Raw genomic sequence first — 19,353 nt, 5'->3', positions numbered from 1 at the left:
AAACCTCATGTCTCATCAAAGGGCCGTCGTGTCAGGGCTGTTTAGCGTCCCACTAATTTTCTATAGCAAACAATGAGACGTCAAATGGAACTTGTTGCGAGTAATTCGGACAATGCTTAGTTCCCAAAAGTGTAGTTCGTAGAGCTGAGTCTATTGGTATGTAATACTATGGATCTCAGGGCCTCCTATCAAAAATTTGCTTGAAGTGATCATATAGCCTTTCCGTACAACTTTGTTGTACGAGAAAGGCAAAAACGATACTTAACTTTATTTTTAAATTTTTCTTCATATTTTCAAGCAATAAGTTCGTATATTTTTCGTTTTTGGCGATAAATTAGGGGCCCTCCTTAGCCATGCGGTAAAATGCGCGGCTACAAAGCAAAAACATGCTGAGGGTGACTGGGTTCGATTCCCGGTCCGGTTTAGTGAATTTTCGGGTTGGAAATTTTCTCGACTTCCCTGGGCATAAAAGTATCATCGTGTTAGCCTTATGATATACAAATGCAAAAATGGTAACTTGGCTCAGAAACCTCGCAGTTAATAACTGTTGAAGAGCTAAATGAACACTAAGCTGCGAGGCGGCAATGTCCCAGTGGGGGATGTGATGCCAATGAAGAAGAAGAAGAAGGGGAAGAAGTGGTAATCAAGTGCACAAACTAGTTAGTGCTTAAAATTTGTCTTATAATACCTGTATGAAAAACTGAAAAAAAAAATCAGAAAATCCACAACAATAAGTATAAGTTTGCTATTAGTGAGCCGAAAAATTTGAATTTGAAAATTGAAAACTGAATTTTATTGGCTATTAATCACTAAGCGCATGAACTGTATTTAAAAAAGATCTAACAGATCTTTGCTTTGGCATGTAGACATTTAGGCCTATACTCCTGGAATTCTCGATGATCTGGAGAGGGAAGATTGGTGCAAGCGTATCCAATTCAGTTCTAGAGATGACGAACCAATCTTTGCTTACGCGTTGAGAAATTGATTATGGTCCTGGGATTTTTTAGGATAACTTGATATGAAACGATTGTTGTTTATCCAATTCCCGTCCCAAAAATTAACCGTAAAAAGAGACGTTTGGTTTATAAGGAAAGACTGATTAATTACGTAACGCAGAAAAATGCCATTTTGAAAGCCCCCTTCCCCCTATGTCACACTTTATGAACCATTTGGAATTTTTGTATGGACTGCCGCATTTCGGGCGACCTCCCTCCCCCTCTGAGCGTTACGTAATTCATGGATGCTCCCTTAGGTAGAAGCGATATTTGAGTGTATTAGATATCAATTAAACTCGATGAGCTTTACTCAATTCTGAGGACGATAATTTACAAACATGATTAAAGTGTTATTGCGTTAGGTAGATATATTGTTGTCGGGTTCCTTCCCGACCGAGAACTATGTTTTTCCACCCACTACAACACCAGTGAACTCCCAGTCAAAAATTCCTTTTTTAGGGGGGCTTTTCGTCATCAAACGACCATTTGATTACACAGAACACCAATAGTTTTCTAATTCACTACACATTTTATTGTTACATCGAACCACATTAACATTTATTTACACTAATCAACGAAACAACTTTATTTACAACACTACATTTATTAATTAATACTAAACACGGAACAATTATTCGATCGAGGGTTAGCCTCTCGATGTACGTACGACGACGGTTTGTTTTGAACTAATGTATGCAGCATTCGCTGCTGCTGCTGTAGCCTTTGCGCTACCGACACCCCGAACGACGATCGCATCGTCCGCACGGGGAAGAGACTGCGAGAGCATCTTTTTACTACCACGACCGTAGCCAATACCAATAGAAGCGCGACATCATTGATATCGCGCATGGAGTACCTCTCACAGGGAGTGTGGTTGTTTTGGTAGCTCGATCGATTGCTCGCAGACATCCTCACCCACCCTGAAGTTGCCGGGAAACTTCTGAAAAGAAAGAAGAGAAAACTCCCCTCGATGCACTGGACGGAATCTGCTGACGAACCCCAAACTTTGATTTCTACATTTTAAAAAGGCAAGTGGCACACTCTGTTGCACCCTATGCAGTACCACCCGTGATTTTGAGCTTAAGAGCTGCACTGAAAACGTCCCTTCATTCCGATAGTCGATAGTGCTAATGGGACTTTCGTATTTTCTCACCCACCATTTCGGATAGCGGGTTACCCAAAATTTGCCCATCCTAATTATTTTGTCCATCCCCTGTAGTTCTGCAAGCACTAGTTGCGTTCAATGGAGATCTTCGTTATTCCTTCCTCGCTTCGGACAGACTAAGTTTATTCCCCAAGCCTTCGTTCAGAAGTCCTTCGACTGCTTCCGGACGGTTGAAAGTAGGGCACATCCTTCGCTGACCACCATTGCGTCGATCTGTCGTCTCGACTCGACCGAAGCTTCGACGTTGTCCACTCCGCTGATAACGATCTCTTCGATCACGTTTGCTGTTCCAGTTTCGCTCTACTGATTGTTGTGTCCTCACTGTGATGTCTTTTGATTCTCTGATGTCCACCAACACTTCAGCTTTCTCTGGGAGGGATACCATTGGATCCTTCAGACCGTGCGATATCGCCATATTGCAGGTGAATCCAGTCGCCTGAGTAGCTGATGTGACTTCGCCTGTCACTATCCATCCAAAAACGGACTCCGTCAGCACAGGTAGATCCTTGCCTAACGAGATTTCTCTTCCTGACGGGAAAAAGCTGAAGAACGCTTGGATGCCCAACACCATGTCGATTTTCCTCGATCGGAAAAACTCCGGATCCGCCAGCTCGATGTCCTCCGGTATATCCCATCCACTTGCCTGAACGGTGGAGGTTGGTAGGTTTGCTGTGACCTTCGGTAAAACGAGGAAGTCTATCGATCGAGCATACGATGAAAGGCGAGATTTGACGACAGCTTTTATCTTGTGCGATGCCTTTATTCCAGACTGGCCAATGCCCTGAATCGAGATGTTGACTTTCTGTACCGAAACGTTCATCGCCTGGCATAGATTAGCAGAGATAAAGTTACACTCTGACCCTGAATCCAGAAGTGCTCTTGCTGGATATCGACGACCCACGTCGTCCTCTATTACTACGACAGCTGTAGCTAAGAGAGCTCGGTATGAAACACACTGCGCCGCGTTGGAAGAAGTTGATTCGACCGCTAATGCGTCCGCTGCCCTGGAATTTGCACTTGTGCAATCCTGTTCCGGACTTCCTCCTGAAGTCGATCTCCTGGAGGATCCTTGGCTACCCCTGCGTTCTCCTCCCTTGAAACACAGCAAGGAATGGTGTCGACCTTTACAATGCCAACAGGAGAACTTCGACGTGCACTCCCGAGCTATGTGACCACGTTTGAGGCAATTGCGGCAAAGGGATGCTTCGCGCAAGAACGACTCCCGACTAGACAGCGACATCCTTAGAAACGATGGACACGTGTGAAGTCCATGGATCTCCGCACTCGATGGACACTTCGCGTTATACGACTGTACGGCGTTGTTGCTGACCTTCGGTGAATATGGCCTTCTTCTGCGTTGTGGCGACTGCTCGAAGACTTTCGACTCCACCTTCGTTGGTAAAGCTTCGAGAACTTGGATTCTGCGCTGCAGAAACTCCAGCAAGTCCTTTATGGTGTCCTGCTCCTTCGTCGACGAGTGCTCCTCCCATCCTCGTCGTGTGCTCGGGTCGAGACGAGCGCTTAGATGTTCGACCAGCAACAGATCTTTGTATTCGGCTGGTTGGATGATCTGATCCAGGGTCAGAATCACACGATCGAACCCATCGACCAGCCTGTGGAGATCCGCGATTGACTCTGTGATGAGGGACGGCAGCTTGAAAAGAGCCTGCACTTGCTTCTTCCGTAAAAGCTTGCTGTTGTTGTAGCGTTTTAGCAACGACTGCCAAGCAACCTGGTAGTTGTCCCTGGTGATCTTCAGCGGATCTACTAGTGCCTTAGCTTCGCCGGCTAAGCACCCCTTGAGGTAGTGGAATTTCTCCACATCGGGTAGGTCTGGCTTCTCGTGAATCAGAGACGTGTAGAGATCCCTGAAGCTGAGCCAGTCGTCGATGTTCCCGTCGAAACTCTGCAGTTGAATTTGAGGTAAGCGAACGTGGTCCATACCACCACGTAGAGTGACATCTCCAGGACGAGTCGACTGGTTCTGGACGGAATTATGCTGAACCTCTCCCACTTTCTCCGCCAGAAACGATTTCGCATCGTAGTAGCGGTTCTCCATCTCCAACTGCTCCCTCTGCAAACTTTCGGGCTCCGTGAAGTCCTCGTGCGCTTGTATTTCCCAGATTGCCTCACTTATCTGAACCCACAATACATCTAACTTCTCAAGACGAACATTGATTTGAGCGACAGGTATACCCTCCTTAAAGTTCTTAACATACTGGCTAATGTTACTTAAAGATAACTATAAGCCCTTCAGCCTCGTCGTCAAACTCTTCAGGGAATCTGCGTTCCTGGTAACGGGCTTCATGTTGTTGTCGTCGCTCCACGGAAACTCGAACAATGTCGTTAGTCAGATGGGTTACTCCACTCGCAGAGTCGTAGAACCGTCGGCAAATCCAAAATCGATAGAAAAGGAGATGTAGTACTCAATATTGTCCGCTTCGGCAGGACATATACTGTTCAGCTCACCTATGAGAAGTAACAGCGGTGCAGCCGAAGCCAAAACAGCAAATTCTCCGATTGAGAACACCTCCAATATTCGGACGAATGCCTCAGATTCCGATCCAAGCCAGGAAATGCGAGGGAGTGGAAATAAAGTTGTAATATTCAAATTGAAACTTCGGCTAGACATATACTGTTCGCCTCACCTATGAAACAACAGCAGGTACCAGTAGCCGAGCTCAAAAATAATCCAAATTATGCTCAAACGCCGCTAACCAGTAGATAATTTAGCGGGAATCGTCTCAGTTCATTCAATCGAGTGCAGCGGAGAAAGAACAACCAATGTAGTTTCAAAAATGTCTGCTTCGGCAGGACATATACTTAGTCTCACCTGGAGAACTAAAGATGGCGCTGAACGAATTAGATTCGGTTCAAAATCAACGCAAATCCTTCCAAAAACCGTCCGTCATTCGACTCGTAACAATCCAAATTGCACCGAAAGGGGAATGAAATTTATTTCAGATGTGCAGTATCAAAATATCCAGCTTCGGCTGGGCATATACTGTTCAAAATGAATTTACCTGGCCGGAAAAGCCTTTCCGTGATGCCCAAGCCCAAAGCGAATGTAGTGTCGTCCGTCTCTAAATCGATAGTCGTCGTTCCGTCGCAACTTGCACGGTCCGTGCACCCAAAATGTTCTTCGCAAACAGAAATTGTCCGATGTCACCAGTTGTTGAATGCTCGTAGCAGTTGCCAAATCACACAAAGCGTAAGGTGGGTGTTAGTGGGAGTAAACAAAAGGCTTCGGCAAGACATATACCGGTTCTTACATACCTGAACGGTAGTAGAACAACGCTAAAATTATTCCACAATCCTTGTTGAATCTTCCGGATTAATTCCGAATTTTATCCCCTCACGCTCCACTGTGCTACGATGCAACGGCTTCAACAGCAAACAATAACCACTGCCGGTCGTCGTTCAATTGCTTCTTCCCTCTTGTATGTAGGTACACTGCAGCTGATCGATCAGCTGTTGATGGGCAATTCGATGCAATGATAATCACGGGCAATTAGCTTGATTGGTGTTTATGATAGGTTGCGATAGCAATTCACTTCACTTTCAAACAACTCTAGGATGGCCGAAGGAATCTATTCGGCAGATTCTAATAGGGATTGCCCAATCAATATTCTTCGAGATGGCGATTTCTCTTCTTTATATGGCACTTCACTATGGCGCGTTTTAATTGTTTGACCTCCGATTATTGTTCACTGGCGCACTTGGTCAAATTTTCGGAATTTGACCGTTCCGAGGCCCGGTAGATCATCCGGCTCGAAGGACCAGCTTATGTCGGGTTCCTTCCCGACCGAGAACTATGTTTTTCCACCCACTACAACACCAGTGAACTCCCAGTCAAAAATACCTTTTTTTTAGGGGGGCTTTTCGTCATCAAACGACCATTTGATTACACAGAACACCAATAGTTTTCTAATTCACTACACAGTTTATTGTTACATCGAACCACATTAACATTTATTTACACTAATCAACGAAACAACTTTATTTACAACACTACATTTATTACTAATTAAGTCTAAACACGAAACAATTATTCGATCGAGGGTTCGCCCCTCGATGTGCGTACGACGACGGTTTGTTTTGAACTATTCTATGCAGCATTCGCTGCTGCTGCTGTAGCCCTTGCGCTACCGACGCCCCGAACGACGATCGCATCGTCCGCACGGGGAAGAGACCGCGAGAGCATCTTTTTACTACCACGATCGTAGCCAATACCAATAGAAGCGCGACATCATTGATATCGCGCATGGAGTACCTCTCACAGGGAGTGTGGTTGTTTTGGTAGCTCGATCGATTGCTCGCAGACAATTGTATCATTGTGATTGTGTCATTTGTCAATATATTTTACGGCATTTGAAATGGCACGTTCGATCAAACACACGACATAAAGCGTAAACAATCTGATAACGATTGTCCATACCTATGCGTACATATTATCTTTATCGCTATATTCTGCGTCAACCAACGCAACGCCATGCCCAAACGTATGCAAACTTTAATTTTGCAATGGTTCCACCACACATGGTCTAACTGATACGGCCCATTTACTTCACTATACTACAGCAAAAGTAGGAAACACTTTATTTAGTTCAATTCCGTCCGCATAACCACCGTGTCCTCCACAGACATATGAGACGATCCGAGGAACAACGAGCGACATTTAAGTCCATCCACAAGTGACCCACAAATAGTCACGCTGCCCGCCGCGCTAACTATTTGCCTGATGTGCTCAACATATGCGCGAGCGAGTACCTAACTATTGGCATCCGAAACAAAGTGCAAATCTATGTCAGTGGTTTCGAACCAACTAGTTTGGTACGACCGGGGAACGAGAAGGCAGACGTGCGCTTCCTGCCGAGTCGACGATGATATACGAGGTCCCACTTTTCTCCATTGGACGAGCAGAAATTCATCAACTTAATCAATTAATTTGTTCCAACCACATGTACTCGGGCCGCCGGCCAGGAGGCAACATTTGTTTCTTCTTGCTTTATGATGGGGCTTGGTAACACGTGCTGGTCGTGCGATGCGATCACATGTGTAGGCGAAGGGGTTTCCAAGTTTGCCTATAATAAGATCAAGGCAGGAGTTTCACACAACAAAAAAGCCAATTGAGGTGATCAATAATAGAAATACTAGAATAAAAGATAGGGAAACTTGTTTCCAGTCGAACCGTCAAAAGCGGTCCAAATTCGAGTTGTTTACTTTTATCATCCATTATGGTGGTTATACAACAAAGCCACAAATCGGCCATCTTGGAAACCAAGTGCTTTTTCTAGTGATTTTTCAAGAGCACGAATTGAGAGAACCACAACGCATATGGAGATGAAACATCCGTAGATCGTTTGCTTACTTATGCTAAACAATCGACTTTAATTTCAACATTGTACGAGAATTATTACGCTAGATTTGAACTTTTCATAACAGGAGTAGAAACCGTGTGGTGAATTTGAAATTCACCACTTGGCTTGATTGTATAATCACCTTAAAAGCAAATAAAAATTAAAGTGATGCCAGTATTATGTTCACAATTTCATACCTTTTTATAGGTTGCCATTTCAACAGTTTTTCACTCCGTCGGTCTCTGGTTATTGGGTTGCTAATACATAAATATATGTGTATGTTTTTGTACAACTCTAACCAGTTCGAGTTTTTAAGCGGTTTAATATATGCCACAAGACCCTATTTGATATGTTAACTGATTTTGTTGCATTTGAATTGGTAAAATGGTATTTGTATAAAAAAATGTTTAACGTTTGAACGTGCAACACATTGCACACATTCACCCACATGATTAATTCGTTGAGCTGAGTAAATTGCCATTATAATTTGGCCTATCCAATAGGTACTTAAAAATAGATACCAATTTTGGCATTTAAGTAGGAATATTTGCATTAATGCCTGTTCTCAATATGAAAATCATGTCATACATTATTATATCTGATTACACAGAAGTTGATACCATCTTTAGCATTCTTCTTTTTGGCAATCTATTAGGTGAGTGGTTCCTATGCACTTATCGTGGTGAAACGTATCTTGCTTTTCATCACGATCCCTTTTTTTGCAAATATATCCATACATTGCTCTTCTGCAATGAAGTCCCATTGATAATTGCCCATAGACGAGAGATGGACTCAATGGACTAAAAGATGGTAAAAAGGCACCCACAGAGAAAATAAAATGCGCTGAACATAAACAAAACAGTTGTACTTTAATTGCACAAATAAGCTACACGACTTTTATGACTGGTAGCTGTGCTCCACGTGCCGCTTTCCTTCTCTCGGCTAGATAAGGCAGATATAGTACGAGTAGACAGTAGACGATCTGTGGCGATCGATGTTTTTTACCATCTCTCAACGATTGGCTGAACTGCGCTACTTCCATTATTACCGTGGCTGTGTATTCAACTTGGATCGGAGTGGCCATCGTAGGAAAGTGCCCTGTAACGCTCGTTAATCTGTCATGTCTAATTTAAATGGGTCTAATAATACGGAAATAAAGTGCCCCCCGATCGTTTTCCTCGGGAAGCGTGAAGGGTAGGCAGCAATAATCGTGAGCAAATAAAATGCTGAATTATAGCGCCCGATATTTGGATGGTTCAATACACTTTCACTATAATAAGCGTAGAAGCGCCACTACTGAGTGACAGTGCTATTATTATAAAATGTCCATCGAGGGCTGAAATGTTTTTGTTTACTCTAGTTTTAAATCACGAATGAATTTACATTTCAACTCATTCAACTTATTTTAACTAAAAACAAAACTGAATAATTCACCTATCGGTGTTGGTGCCTTTCTCGTGCAAAAAAACTCAAATAAAAATAAATAAATAAAAATAGTGACTCAATAAAAAAAGTGATCGTTTCATGATGAAACTTTCATCTATCATATTAAAAAGCATAATGACTCTCATGATAGTATTTTTTCATTTTACGTACTGTCAATTTTAAGTTTAGTTTGAATTTAATTCGATAAATGGGATGTCCCTTTTATACGAGCTTCCCTCGAAATATTTAACTTTAATCAAACGGTGAACAGGGTGAGAAATTGATAACGCACGCCTCTGTTTTATTATCCTCAAACAATGTAAAATTCTATGCAAAGCAAAATAATGAACGAATATGAAAAATCCGAGGAATGTATGGAATTCCTACCTACCTACCTAGCAAACACAAAACAAAAACATATTAATCCCCCTAGCGGAGATGGTGCCTTTCTCGTGCATTATAAAATGTGTTATGAAAAGTTCACAAGATAGGTCAAAATAACACTTTGAGGAGATGATCCCATTATGTTCACTCTAAACGAAATTCACCTAGCAGCAATGGGGCTTTTCTTGTACGTTATAAAAAATAGCATTAAAAAGTATTTATTTCGGATATAGGGTTTTTTTCACACCAAATATTTAGTATATAAGTATAAGATTTACGGAAGTGGCTTAGGTCCCCAATATATATAAAAAAAAGACAGGAACACCGTCTTCGACTAGAGGTCGTACATGCTGAACACTTAACACCTAGACAACGGACAGGATACATAACACCCAGCGGACCGGTGGAGAATTTTTCGATCATGAAATGTTTCCTTCTTATCGCGACTGGCGAGAATCGAACCCACGCTCCATAGCCCATGCATCTAAACAATTGACGTCGCTATCCGCACGGCCACGAAGCCCACAATATTACCATGTTTTCCATGTGTAAATGATGCGATGCGATCTCTTAGGGTGTTCATATTATATTAATTTTTTAACACGGATATTCGAATAAACGCGATACCCAGCTGAGAATTTTTCAAATCTTTTTGAAGGAAAACACTTAAATTTATGGATGTGGGAACGATCGTTTTGCAGAGTACCAAACTCCATACAATATGGGTATTGCCGGAATGGGCTTGATAAGTAGAAGCCGGAAATTGATGTTTGGCGCCATTTTGGAATTCAAGATGGCCGACTACCTGTTTTATAAAACCACCGGAAACCCTTACAATACAGTGTTGACCCGATTTTGTCACTCCTCGATTTTGTCTACCCCCGATTTTATCACGTTTTCGACCCAATTTTATCATGTTCCAATTTTATCACGTTTTCGACCCGATTCGAAAATTTTAGTTGTTTTTTTTTATTTTTGTAAATAACACCGCAAACAACAATGATTTTCATGAAATACTTTTACCGTCTGTGGATTATTATGAATGATTTGTGAGTACCTGTGAAGGATTCTGTAAGCATTTTTGACAACAAATAACGGTTACCGTTTACGCGTTTTTCCTTTTCAATGCATACACAGACTCATGCTTGTGTAATGATCAGGGAATCAATATTCTAGCAACGCCTAACAATATACTCTTTGTCATCAACAGAGTTTATTACTGACAAACGCACCTAGCGACAAACCTTTATCAGAACCCGAACACAATATGACAAGAATCATTTGCCTTGCATGCTCTGATATCTCCGAAAATACGCTGCTAATTTTGTAATCATTGTTCGATTCTCGAATATTTCCATAAAAGCAGAAACTATGCTAACATAAAACCGAAATTTTCACTAGAAATAATGCAAAATAACGGGATGAAAAGTTAGCAACAAGATTGTCTTCTTTTTTGTTGCTGACAAATTTTTTCGGATCTTTGTCATTATTATCTCCGACAAAAACAAAGCTTTGTCGTTGATTCTCTTTTGTCGCTTGTTTCGCAGGCGCATTCGAAAAAAATTGATTCCCTGGTAATGATCAACAAAAAATTCCGATTTTATCACATGCCATATTTCACATGCCATGTCATTCCAAGAATTCCTCCGAGAGTTCTTCCAGAAATTCTTCCGAGTGTTTCTCATAGGAATTCCTCCAAAAGTTCCTCGAAGGAATTCCTATGAAAGTTCTTCAAAGGAACCCAACAAACATTGGAAGTTGATAGTGTTTATTAAACCAAAAATAGTCTTCTTCAGCTGAAAAACTAACTTACTCAGCTTAAATTGTTTGTTGAGAATTTCTCCGGATGTTCCTCAAAGTAATTTCTCCGGAAGTTCCTCAAAGCAATTCCTTCGAAAGTTCCTCAAAAGAATTCCTCCGGATGGAATTCCTTTGGATATTCCTCTTAGTCCGCAGGTTCCTCAAAGGAATTTTTCTCCGGAAGTTCGTCATAGGAATTTCTCCGGAAGTTCCTCAAAGGATACTCCGGAAACTACTCCAGGAATTCCTCCAGAAGTTTATCTAGGAATTCCTCAGAAAGTTCCTCCAGCAATTCCTCCGAATTTTCCTCCAGGAACTCCTCCGGAAGTTCCTCAAAGTAATTCTTTTGGAAGTTCCTCCAGGAATTCCTTTGGAAGTTCTTAAAGAAATACCTTCGGAAGTTCATCCAGGGATTCCTCCGAAAGTTCCTCCTGGAGTTCTTCCGAAAGTTCCTCCAGGAAATCCTCTGGAAGTTCACCAAGGAAATCCTCTGGAAGTTCCTGCAGGAAATCCTCTGGAAGTTGTTCCAGGAATTCCTCAATGAGCTCCTTCAGAAATTTCTCCGGATGTTCTTTCACAAATTTCTCAGGAAGTTTCTCCACAAATTCTCCCGCGAGTTCCACTAGAATTTCTTCCGGGTGTTCCTCATAGAAATTCGTCCAGAAGTTCTTCGATGGAATTTTTCCGGAAGTTCCTCGAAAAAATACCTTCGGAAGCTCCTCAAAGGAATTCCTCCGGAAGATCCTCAAAGGAATTCCTCTGGAAGATTCTCACAGGAAGGTCTAAAAAGGAATTCAGGAAGTTCTTCAAAGCGATTTCTCACGAAATTGCTCCGGACATTCATCAAAGGAATTCCTCAAAGGAATTACTCCGGAAATTCCCTCCGGAAATTCTTTCAAGAATTCATAAGAAAATTCCTCGAGGATTTTTTCCGGAAGCTCTACAGGAGGTTTATTAGGAAGTACATGCAGAATTTTTTCGGAAGCTTCTCTAGACATCCTTCATGAACCTCCACTAGTTCTTCCGAAAATTACTCCTTTCCCCAAAAAACTAGACTTTGAAAAAAAAAAGTTCCAAGTAATCAAGTTTCCAATTAATACAAAATTTCCCTTATAAATGCAAAATTTCTATCAACGCAAGGAAATTTTCCAAAAACCAAAAGTTTTTGGAATTATTTTTATTTTTGTGCGACGTATTTCGCATTTATAGTTGGGAGTAGGTTACCATCCAGTGATTTCGAGGAAATGAGAATAAATGTTGCATAATTGTTCAATTTTCATACGGCTGCATTTTTTTGCTTGTGTTTATAGTCGTATTGCCAGCTTCTGGCAAATACTGACTCGATAAAAACCTTCCCCACTGTCCAACTTCGTAGTAATTAGTGGTGTCGCTGAGTCGAGGGCCTCTCATTAAGTACTACATCAACAGAGGGTGGAGGAAGCCTAAATCAGACTGAAAAGCGAAGCCAAATGGATAGGACTAGTCATCAACACGTCGAAGACGAAGTACATGATAGGAAGAGGCTCAAGAGAGGACAACGTAAGCCACCCATCATGAATTTGTATTGGTGGTGACGAAATCGAGGTGGTTGAAGAATTCGTGTACTTGGCTCACCCATGACCTCCGATAACGATACCAGCAGTGAAATTCAGAGATGCATCATGGCAGGAAATCGTACGTACTTTGGACTCCGCCAAACGTTCCGATCGAAAAGAGTTCCCCGCAGTATCAAACTGACTATCTACAAAACGCTTATTAGACCCTTAGTTCTCTAAGGATACTAGACCTGGACGATGCTCGTGGAGGATCAATACGTACCATCTATGGTGGGGTGGAGATGGTGGACGGTACGTGGAGAAGGCGAATGAATCACGAGTTGCATCAGCTGTTGGGAAAACCATCCATCGTTCATACCGCGAAAATCGAACCACCACCGCAGTGGTGGGCCGGGCACGTAGCCAGAATGTCGGACAGTAATCCGGTGAAAATGATTCTTGACAACGATCCGACGGGAATAAGAAGGCGAGGTGCACAGCATTCTACGGATGCAGTTGACATTCTCACCTAGGCCAGTGAGCTTTTCATCGGGGCGCATAGCCTCCAGGGTTAACACTTGCGTGTTCAGAGCCAGATAAAAATTTCCATAAATAAATCAATATTAGCAATAAATAATTACATATTCTTCTTTAGCTTTGCGCAGTGGCGATATCGTAACCAATGAGGTACAACCGAGGTGCGATTATTGCTAGTTGAAATTACATATTCTTCCACAAAATTTATAATCTTTCACCATAAAAAAATCAAAAAAATCCTCAAAATAATTAATAAAGAGCAATAAAAAATAAGAAAATTTCCATGAAAAAATAAAAAGCAATAAAATTGATTAAATTTTCCATGAACAATAAACGCTTCTATGGAAAAAATGCTCAGTTTTATTGCCTTTTTGTATTTCGAATCGGCAATTCGGTTTCAGAGATATCTATGAAATACGAATATGAGACATATTTTCAGACTACTAATGAAGAATTGTCACACCAATATCTCAGCCGTCTATGACCCGATTTGAACTCTTTTGGGCTTAAACAGAAGCTGTAATATTGCCATTTAAGGCGGCAAATCAAATCTGCAGAAAAAAATGCAAATTTTCAGAAATATCCCTTTTTACCCTTCTTACATCCTAAGAAGGGTATAAAGATCGCTTGAAAAACCGACTTTTTATCCGAGGCTCGGAGACCCAAGTCGTATATACCAATCAACTCAGCTCGACGAACTGAGCACATGTATGTGTGTGTGTGTGCGTGTGTGCGTATGTGTGTGCGTTACAAAAATGTCACATCAAGATCTCAGCCGTCCGTTGACCGATTTGCACGATTTTAACACTAAACGAAAGCTATGACTTTGTCATTGTACAAGTTTATTTTTTTTGCAATCGGACTTTTGGTTACAGAGATATGTGAGAAATACGAACATGAAGTGTATTTTCAGAAAACTAACAAAATAATGTCACATGAATATCTCAGCCGTCTGTAAACCAATTTGCATGATTTTATCTTTAAACGAAAGCTATGACTTTGCCATTGAACCCATTGTATTTTGTTTTTGCAATTAGACATTGGGTTCCGGAGATATCTCTGAAATACGAACATAAAGCATTAGACGTATCAACTTCACACATTGGTAAAATATGTCCCATCAAGATCTCAGTCGTCCTTGGACCGATTTGTGCGATTTTATCTTTAAACGAAAGCTATGTTTTTGTCATTGGACCCATTAATTTTTTTCTGCAATCGGAAATTCGGTTTCAGAGATATCTGTGGAATACGAATATGAGACATATTTTCAGACTACTAATGAGGAATTGTCTCACCAATATCTCAGCCGTCTATGACGCGATTTGAGCTCTTTTGGGCTTAAACAGAAGCTGTAATATTGCCATTTAAGGCGGCAAATCAAGTCTGCAGTCTTTTTGTATTTTTTAAAAATTGTTAAATTTTCAGAAAGATTCCTTTTTTTTATTTTGAAATCGATGAAAATTATTTTTCATTGAAAATTATTATTTTTTCAGAAATACCCTTTACCCTTCATACATCCTATTTTATTTTGAAATCGATGAAGAAAATTATTATTTTTCATTGAAATTTATTAATTTTTCAGAAGTACTCCTTTTTACCCTTCTTACACCCTAAGAAGGGTATTAAGATCACTTAAAAAATCGACTTTTTATTCGAGGCTCGGAGACCCAAGTCGTATATACTAATCAACTCAGCTCGACGAACTGAGCACATGTATGTATGTGTGTGTGTGCGTGTGTGCGCGTGTGCGTTACAAAAAAATGTCACATCTCGATCTCAGCCGTCTGTGAATCGATTTACATGATTTTATCTTTAAACGAAAGCTATGCCTTTGCCCTAGAACGCATTGATTTTTTGCAATCGGACATTTAGTTTCCGAGATATTTAAGAAATACGAACATTAAGTGCAAAATAATGTCACATCAAGATCTCAGCCGTCTGTGAATCGATTTGCATGATTTTATCTTCAAACGAAATCTATGCCTTTGCCATTGAACGCATTGAATTTTTTTGCAATCGGACATTTAGTTTCAGAGATATTCGTGAAATCCGAAAAAAATATTACCAACTAAAGATTCGAACTTTTTTTCGAGCATAAAATTTCGTTTATTTGTTATCCAATTAAAGTTCATGTTTATGCATAGAAATTGTAATATGCAGTGCACCCATAACCTTTCAAAGGTGTAAGAAGGGTTCCATTCACTGTAGGTGGATTAAGTCGGGCTTTTATTTTATTGTGGAAAGCTTTTAATTTTTTTGTGGAACAAACATATTTATTTTGTGGAAAATTTTGTAATTGTTTATTGCTAATATTGATTTATTTATGAACATTTTTTCTTTATAATTGCATTTTTTGCTTTTAAAAGTGCTAATTTATTTTTGTTCTGTGGGAAATTCTTAATTATTTATGGAACTTTTGCATTATTTAGGGAAAAGGGGAAAATTTGTAATTATTTATTGCTTATACCATGATTTCTTTATTGGCAATTTTCAAATTTTTTATCGAAAATTTTTAATTCTATAGGGAAAGTTTTTATTTTATGTAGTCTTTTTCTATTATGTACCTATATATATTTTTCGAGAGTTTGAATGTTGGGGACCTGGAGAATTTTATCTTATAACACTAATTCCAATATTAAACATAAAATTGACGAAGCTGTCAAATATTCTTAGTTATTTTTGGCTGAATCATGCATAGGGGGAACATTTACATAAACTAAACATAGTTTAGCATGCATTACATATTTATCAAAGGGTTCAAAAATTCATCTTCTATGCCATGTTTATGTATGTTCTAATAAGTTAGATTTAAAAAAAAATTGTGATAAAAAAATACCACGAGATCATAGACAGCAAAATACCACAATATGTAAATCAAATGGGGGAGAGGGTCTGAAATCTGCAAAAAGCGACTACGGGATTTGAAGATGGCCTCTAAGCCTCTTTACTGTGAAACAAAAATTATTACTGACCACTGAGTGTAAAACTGAGCTATTTCCAATAATTCAATTATCTCTTATGAAAAAAAAAACACGGTTTCTCGAATTTCCTTCCACGAATACCTTCCAAGATTGTTTAGGTTGATATAACTATTTATAATTAAATCCAATCGCATACAGTGAAAGGGTTCAGCTAGCCTTCCACGTACCTACCTTATGTAAGTTGCGTGGAGTTAATCATATGATCACATCGCTTCTTTGAGCAGTTGCCGCCACTGACCGACGATGGGTGGGTGCCACAATCACTCGCAAGAAATATCAAGGTTAAATATGCTACGTTTGTAAATATCTATTATCAATTTAATGAACGTGACTCGCGTAGAAAACACCATTGATCCCCATCTTATCCGCTTAAAGTCTTTTGAACTTTAACACTTATTCCGTTGTTGTCTAGAATTACACCCCTACCGAATGGTTGATAAATGAGATTGTTGCTAAATGTGCGAGTTCTGTTTTGTGTTCTCCAGTTTCACCGCTGTACTTAGATATGTCGTAAAATCCCGATTAATCGGTTACTCTTGATTCTTGTCGATTATTGAATCGATTAATAATTGTATAGTAATCGATTCAAAATTAATCGATTATCACAACGATGAATCGATTAATCGAAATAATCAATTAATTTTCGACATAAAAAACGAAACGAAATAATCAATTAATTGATGTCGTAAAATTCTGATTAATCGATTAGTAACTAATCGATTACTCACGATTCCTCTCGATTATTGAATCGATTAATCGTTGGGTAATAATCGATTCAACATTAATCGATTATCACAACGATGAATCGATTAATCGAAGTAATCGATTAATTTGCGACATCTCTAGCTGTGCTGGCCCTGGTCGCCGCCGCCGCCACCACCGTCGTCGTCCTCGTCACAGATGTCTGACTCCTGAGCGCTGTTTTTTTCGGTCTCAGTGCTAAAAATAGCCTGCCGCCCAACTCGTGTTTCATTTGCTTCTCGAAACTGGCGTGTAAATATTCATTTCTTCTCTCGCGATATGAGCCGTTCGATAAAGTGCAACCACTGGACCACTATGGCATAAAACTAAATTTGTGGCCAAAAATGTGCAAGAAAATAATCTCCCTAATTAAAAGGCATAATTATTTAAAACAAACTGTTGAACTGAACATAACATTAGTCACTGTTACGGTTACACTGGCTAAAATTGAACATGTCAAAAATGCGTTTTACATATTTATGGATTGAATACTTTAAAATTCGAGGAGTTTTATTGATTTTTTTCCATAATCATAATTCAAATTAAATATTTGTAACGGCCTTATTTATAGCTATTAAGACTGCTTTTCAAAATTTAGTTATTTTTAATGCTTTTTACTGTACCACATTACCTTACTGTAATGTGTGGACACATCGCAAAGGTCATTGCGAAAAAAATAGTCACAGCTATGAATAAAAATATAAAGATTACTTATTCTCATAGACAAAATCAAATTTTCTTTCTTAAATAAAATCTACACATTAACAGAGAAATATTTTGTTAGTCATCATTTCATACAAGCTATTACCATAGTTAGAGAGAAGTGGTAGGCGCTGAATCTTAAGAGCTGCGCTACACTTCATCCAGCAATCGTCGTCGTAAGCCACGCGCGGTGATTTTCTCTGACTATAAAAAGGAGGAGTGGATATTGCATTGCGATTCGTTAAGGTTCTATGAATGTTATAATGATAGTGTTGTGTTGGTAAGTAACAGGCCTCTGGCCGTCTTGGATGGCTTTTGCTGTTAGATAAAAATTCTACGAATTTGCACTCTACGAAGAATGTAATGAGAAACAGTGGCCAGATATAGGTAGAACTGATTAAGATAAACTGGCATTGAAATAAATTAATTACCAGAATTTAGAATAACATTTTGTTAACCACAAAGTAAGTAGAATTGAACTGTTTTACGATTTAAGATAAGTTTTTTGCAGACATTTCAAATTTTAATCTAGTTTAACATCTTCACAATATGTAAAAGCATTTAATTCAGAAAAATTGTTCTTAATTTGTATTATATTCTATGAGCGTTTCAGGTTCGCGGTTCAGTCTCTACTGACCTACACGCCAAACAGGCGCCATGATTTCAAAAAAACAATGCAATGCAACTTTCCAACAACAAATGCTCAACCTAGAACCGTCATTCATCATTACCATCCTGATTCCGCTGCAAACTTAACTATCTCAAACATAAACAGACCTCCCTAGTCAGGTAAGCGTCACTCACTCAAAATCCTACTTGATGCTTGCATGCTCTCAAGAATGAAAAGTCATCCACTATGAAAGCAGTACGTTTCTGTTTCCGCTTTCCTCATCTAACCCGTTGCTAATATACTCCTATCATATGTCGTATGGTCGGTGTTAAGGCAAAGGTAAATAAGTAGCTCAAATAAAAATTACTTTGCGAGAAGTGCTTACCTTAAGCTTTAATGACGTAAATTTTGATTTTGATTGATTTAGGAATCGTTAATTATAATAAAAATTCTTTCAACTCCGTATGAAAGACCGTATGAAATCGATAGCATTTTCGATAGGCCTGTTTAGTCCATCCTGGTTCTACACCGACTATGTGGCCTATGAAGTTTCCCGTACCTATCTTCGGTTCATGTTAAATTGAGCGTATGGTTTTCCACTCACCTACTAGCGCCCCTTCTGCTTCAAAAAGTCAGAAAAAAGAAGCTGCAATGACATACCTACGACGCATTGAGTCAAACACAGCAGCAGCAGTCAAAGAGCCCCGTCAGGAAGACGTGATCTGGGAAAATCACCACACATAAATAGGTCTCAGCTCAGATTCAAGTAGCAGAACTGGTAGATGTCTAGTGGTAGGTAATATGCAAAGCTTATGTCAGCGTGTTCCTGCTCAGACTCCAAGCTTCCACGCTACTCTGACTGGGACGGTGCGGTGAAACCATGCAAATGATATGCGGCTATTTTGGTCACAGGCGTTGTTAGGTTTATATGCGCTTATTTTATTTTAATACAGTTTTGCATAAGAACCTTACAGAAACCGTAAACATTTTTTGCATATACAATTTCGGATGATTTCAATAAAATCATTGTATTGAAATCAAACAATTTTGTATTATTTATATACAGTATGTGCAAGCTAACATTTCTTGTATTAAAATCTTGCAGAATTGACTATGCC

General features: G+C 39.7%; 2 protein-coding genes and 1 non-coding gene across 9 annotated transcripts in view; 2 read left to right on the top strand and 1 right to left on the bottom strand.

Annotated features, from left to right (window-relative positions):
* The window catches only part of LOC134211297 (protein disabled), a 313,162-nt gene that overhangs the window by 160,409 nt on the left and 133,400 nt on the right, over positions 1 to 19,353 (bottom strand). The window lies entirely within an intron of this gene.
* Positions 1 to 19,353, top strand: part of LOC134211299 (LIM and SH3 domain protein Lasp) — a 185,629-nt gene that overhangs the window by 106,041 nt on the left and 60,235 nt on the right. The gene's annotated exons all lie outside the window — the stretch shown is intronic.
* On the top strand, positions 13,318 to 13,458 carry LOC134218647 (U4 spliceosomal RNA). The gene has a single exon (XR_009981421.1). It is a non-coding gene; the product is annotated as a U4 spliceosomal RNA (small nuclear RNA).

Source organism: Armigeres subalbatus, chromosome 2 (genome assembly GCF_024139115.2).
Source record: "Armigeres subalbatus isolate Guangzhou_Male chromosome 2, GZ_Asu_2, whole genome shotgun sequence".
Taxonomy (NCBI): Eukaryota; Metazoa; Arthropoda; class Insecta; order Diptera; family Culicidae; genus Armigeres; species Armigeres subalbatus.
The sequence above is the reverse complement of the archived record's forward strand: the minus strand, read 5'-3'. Positions and strand labels throughout refer to the sequence as shown.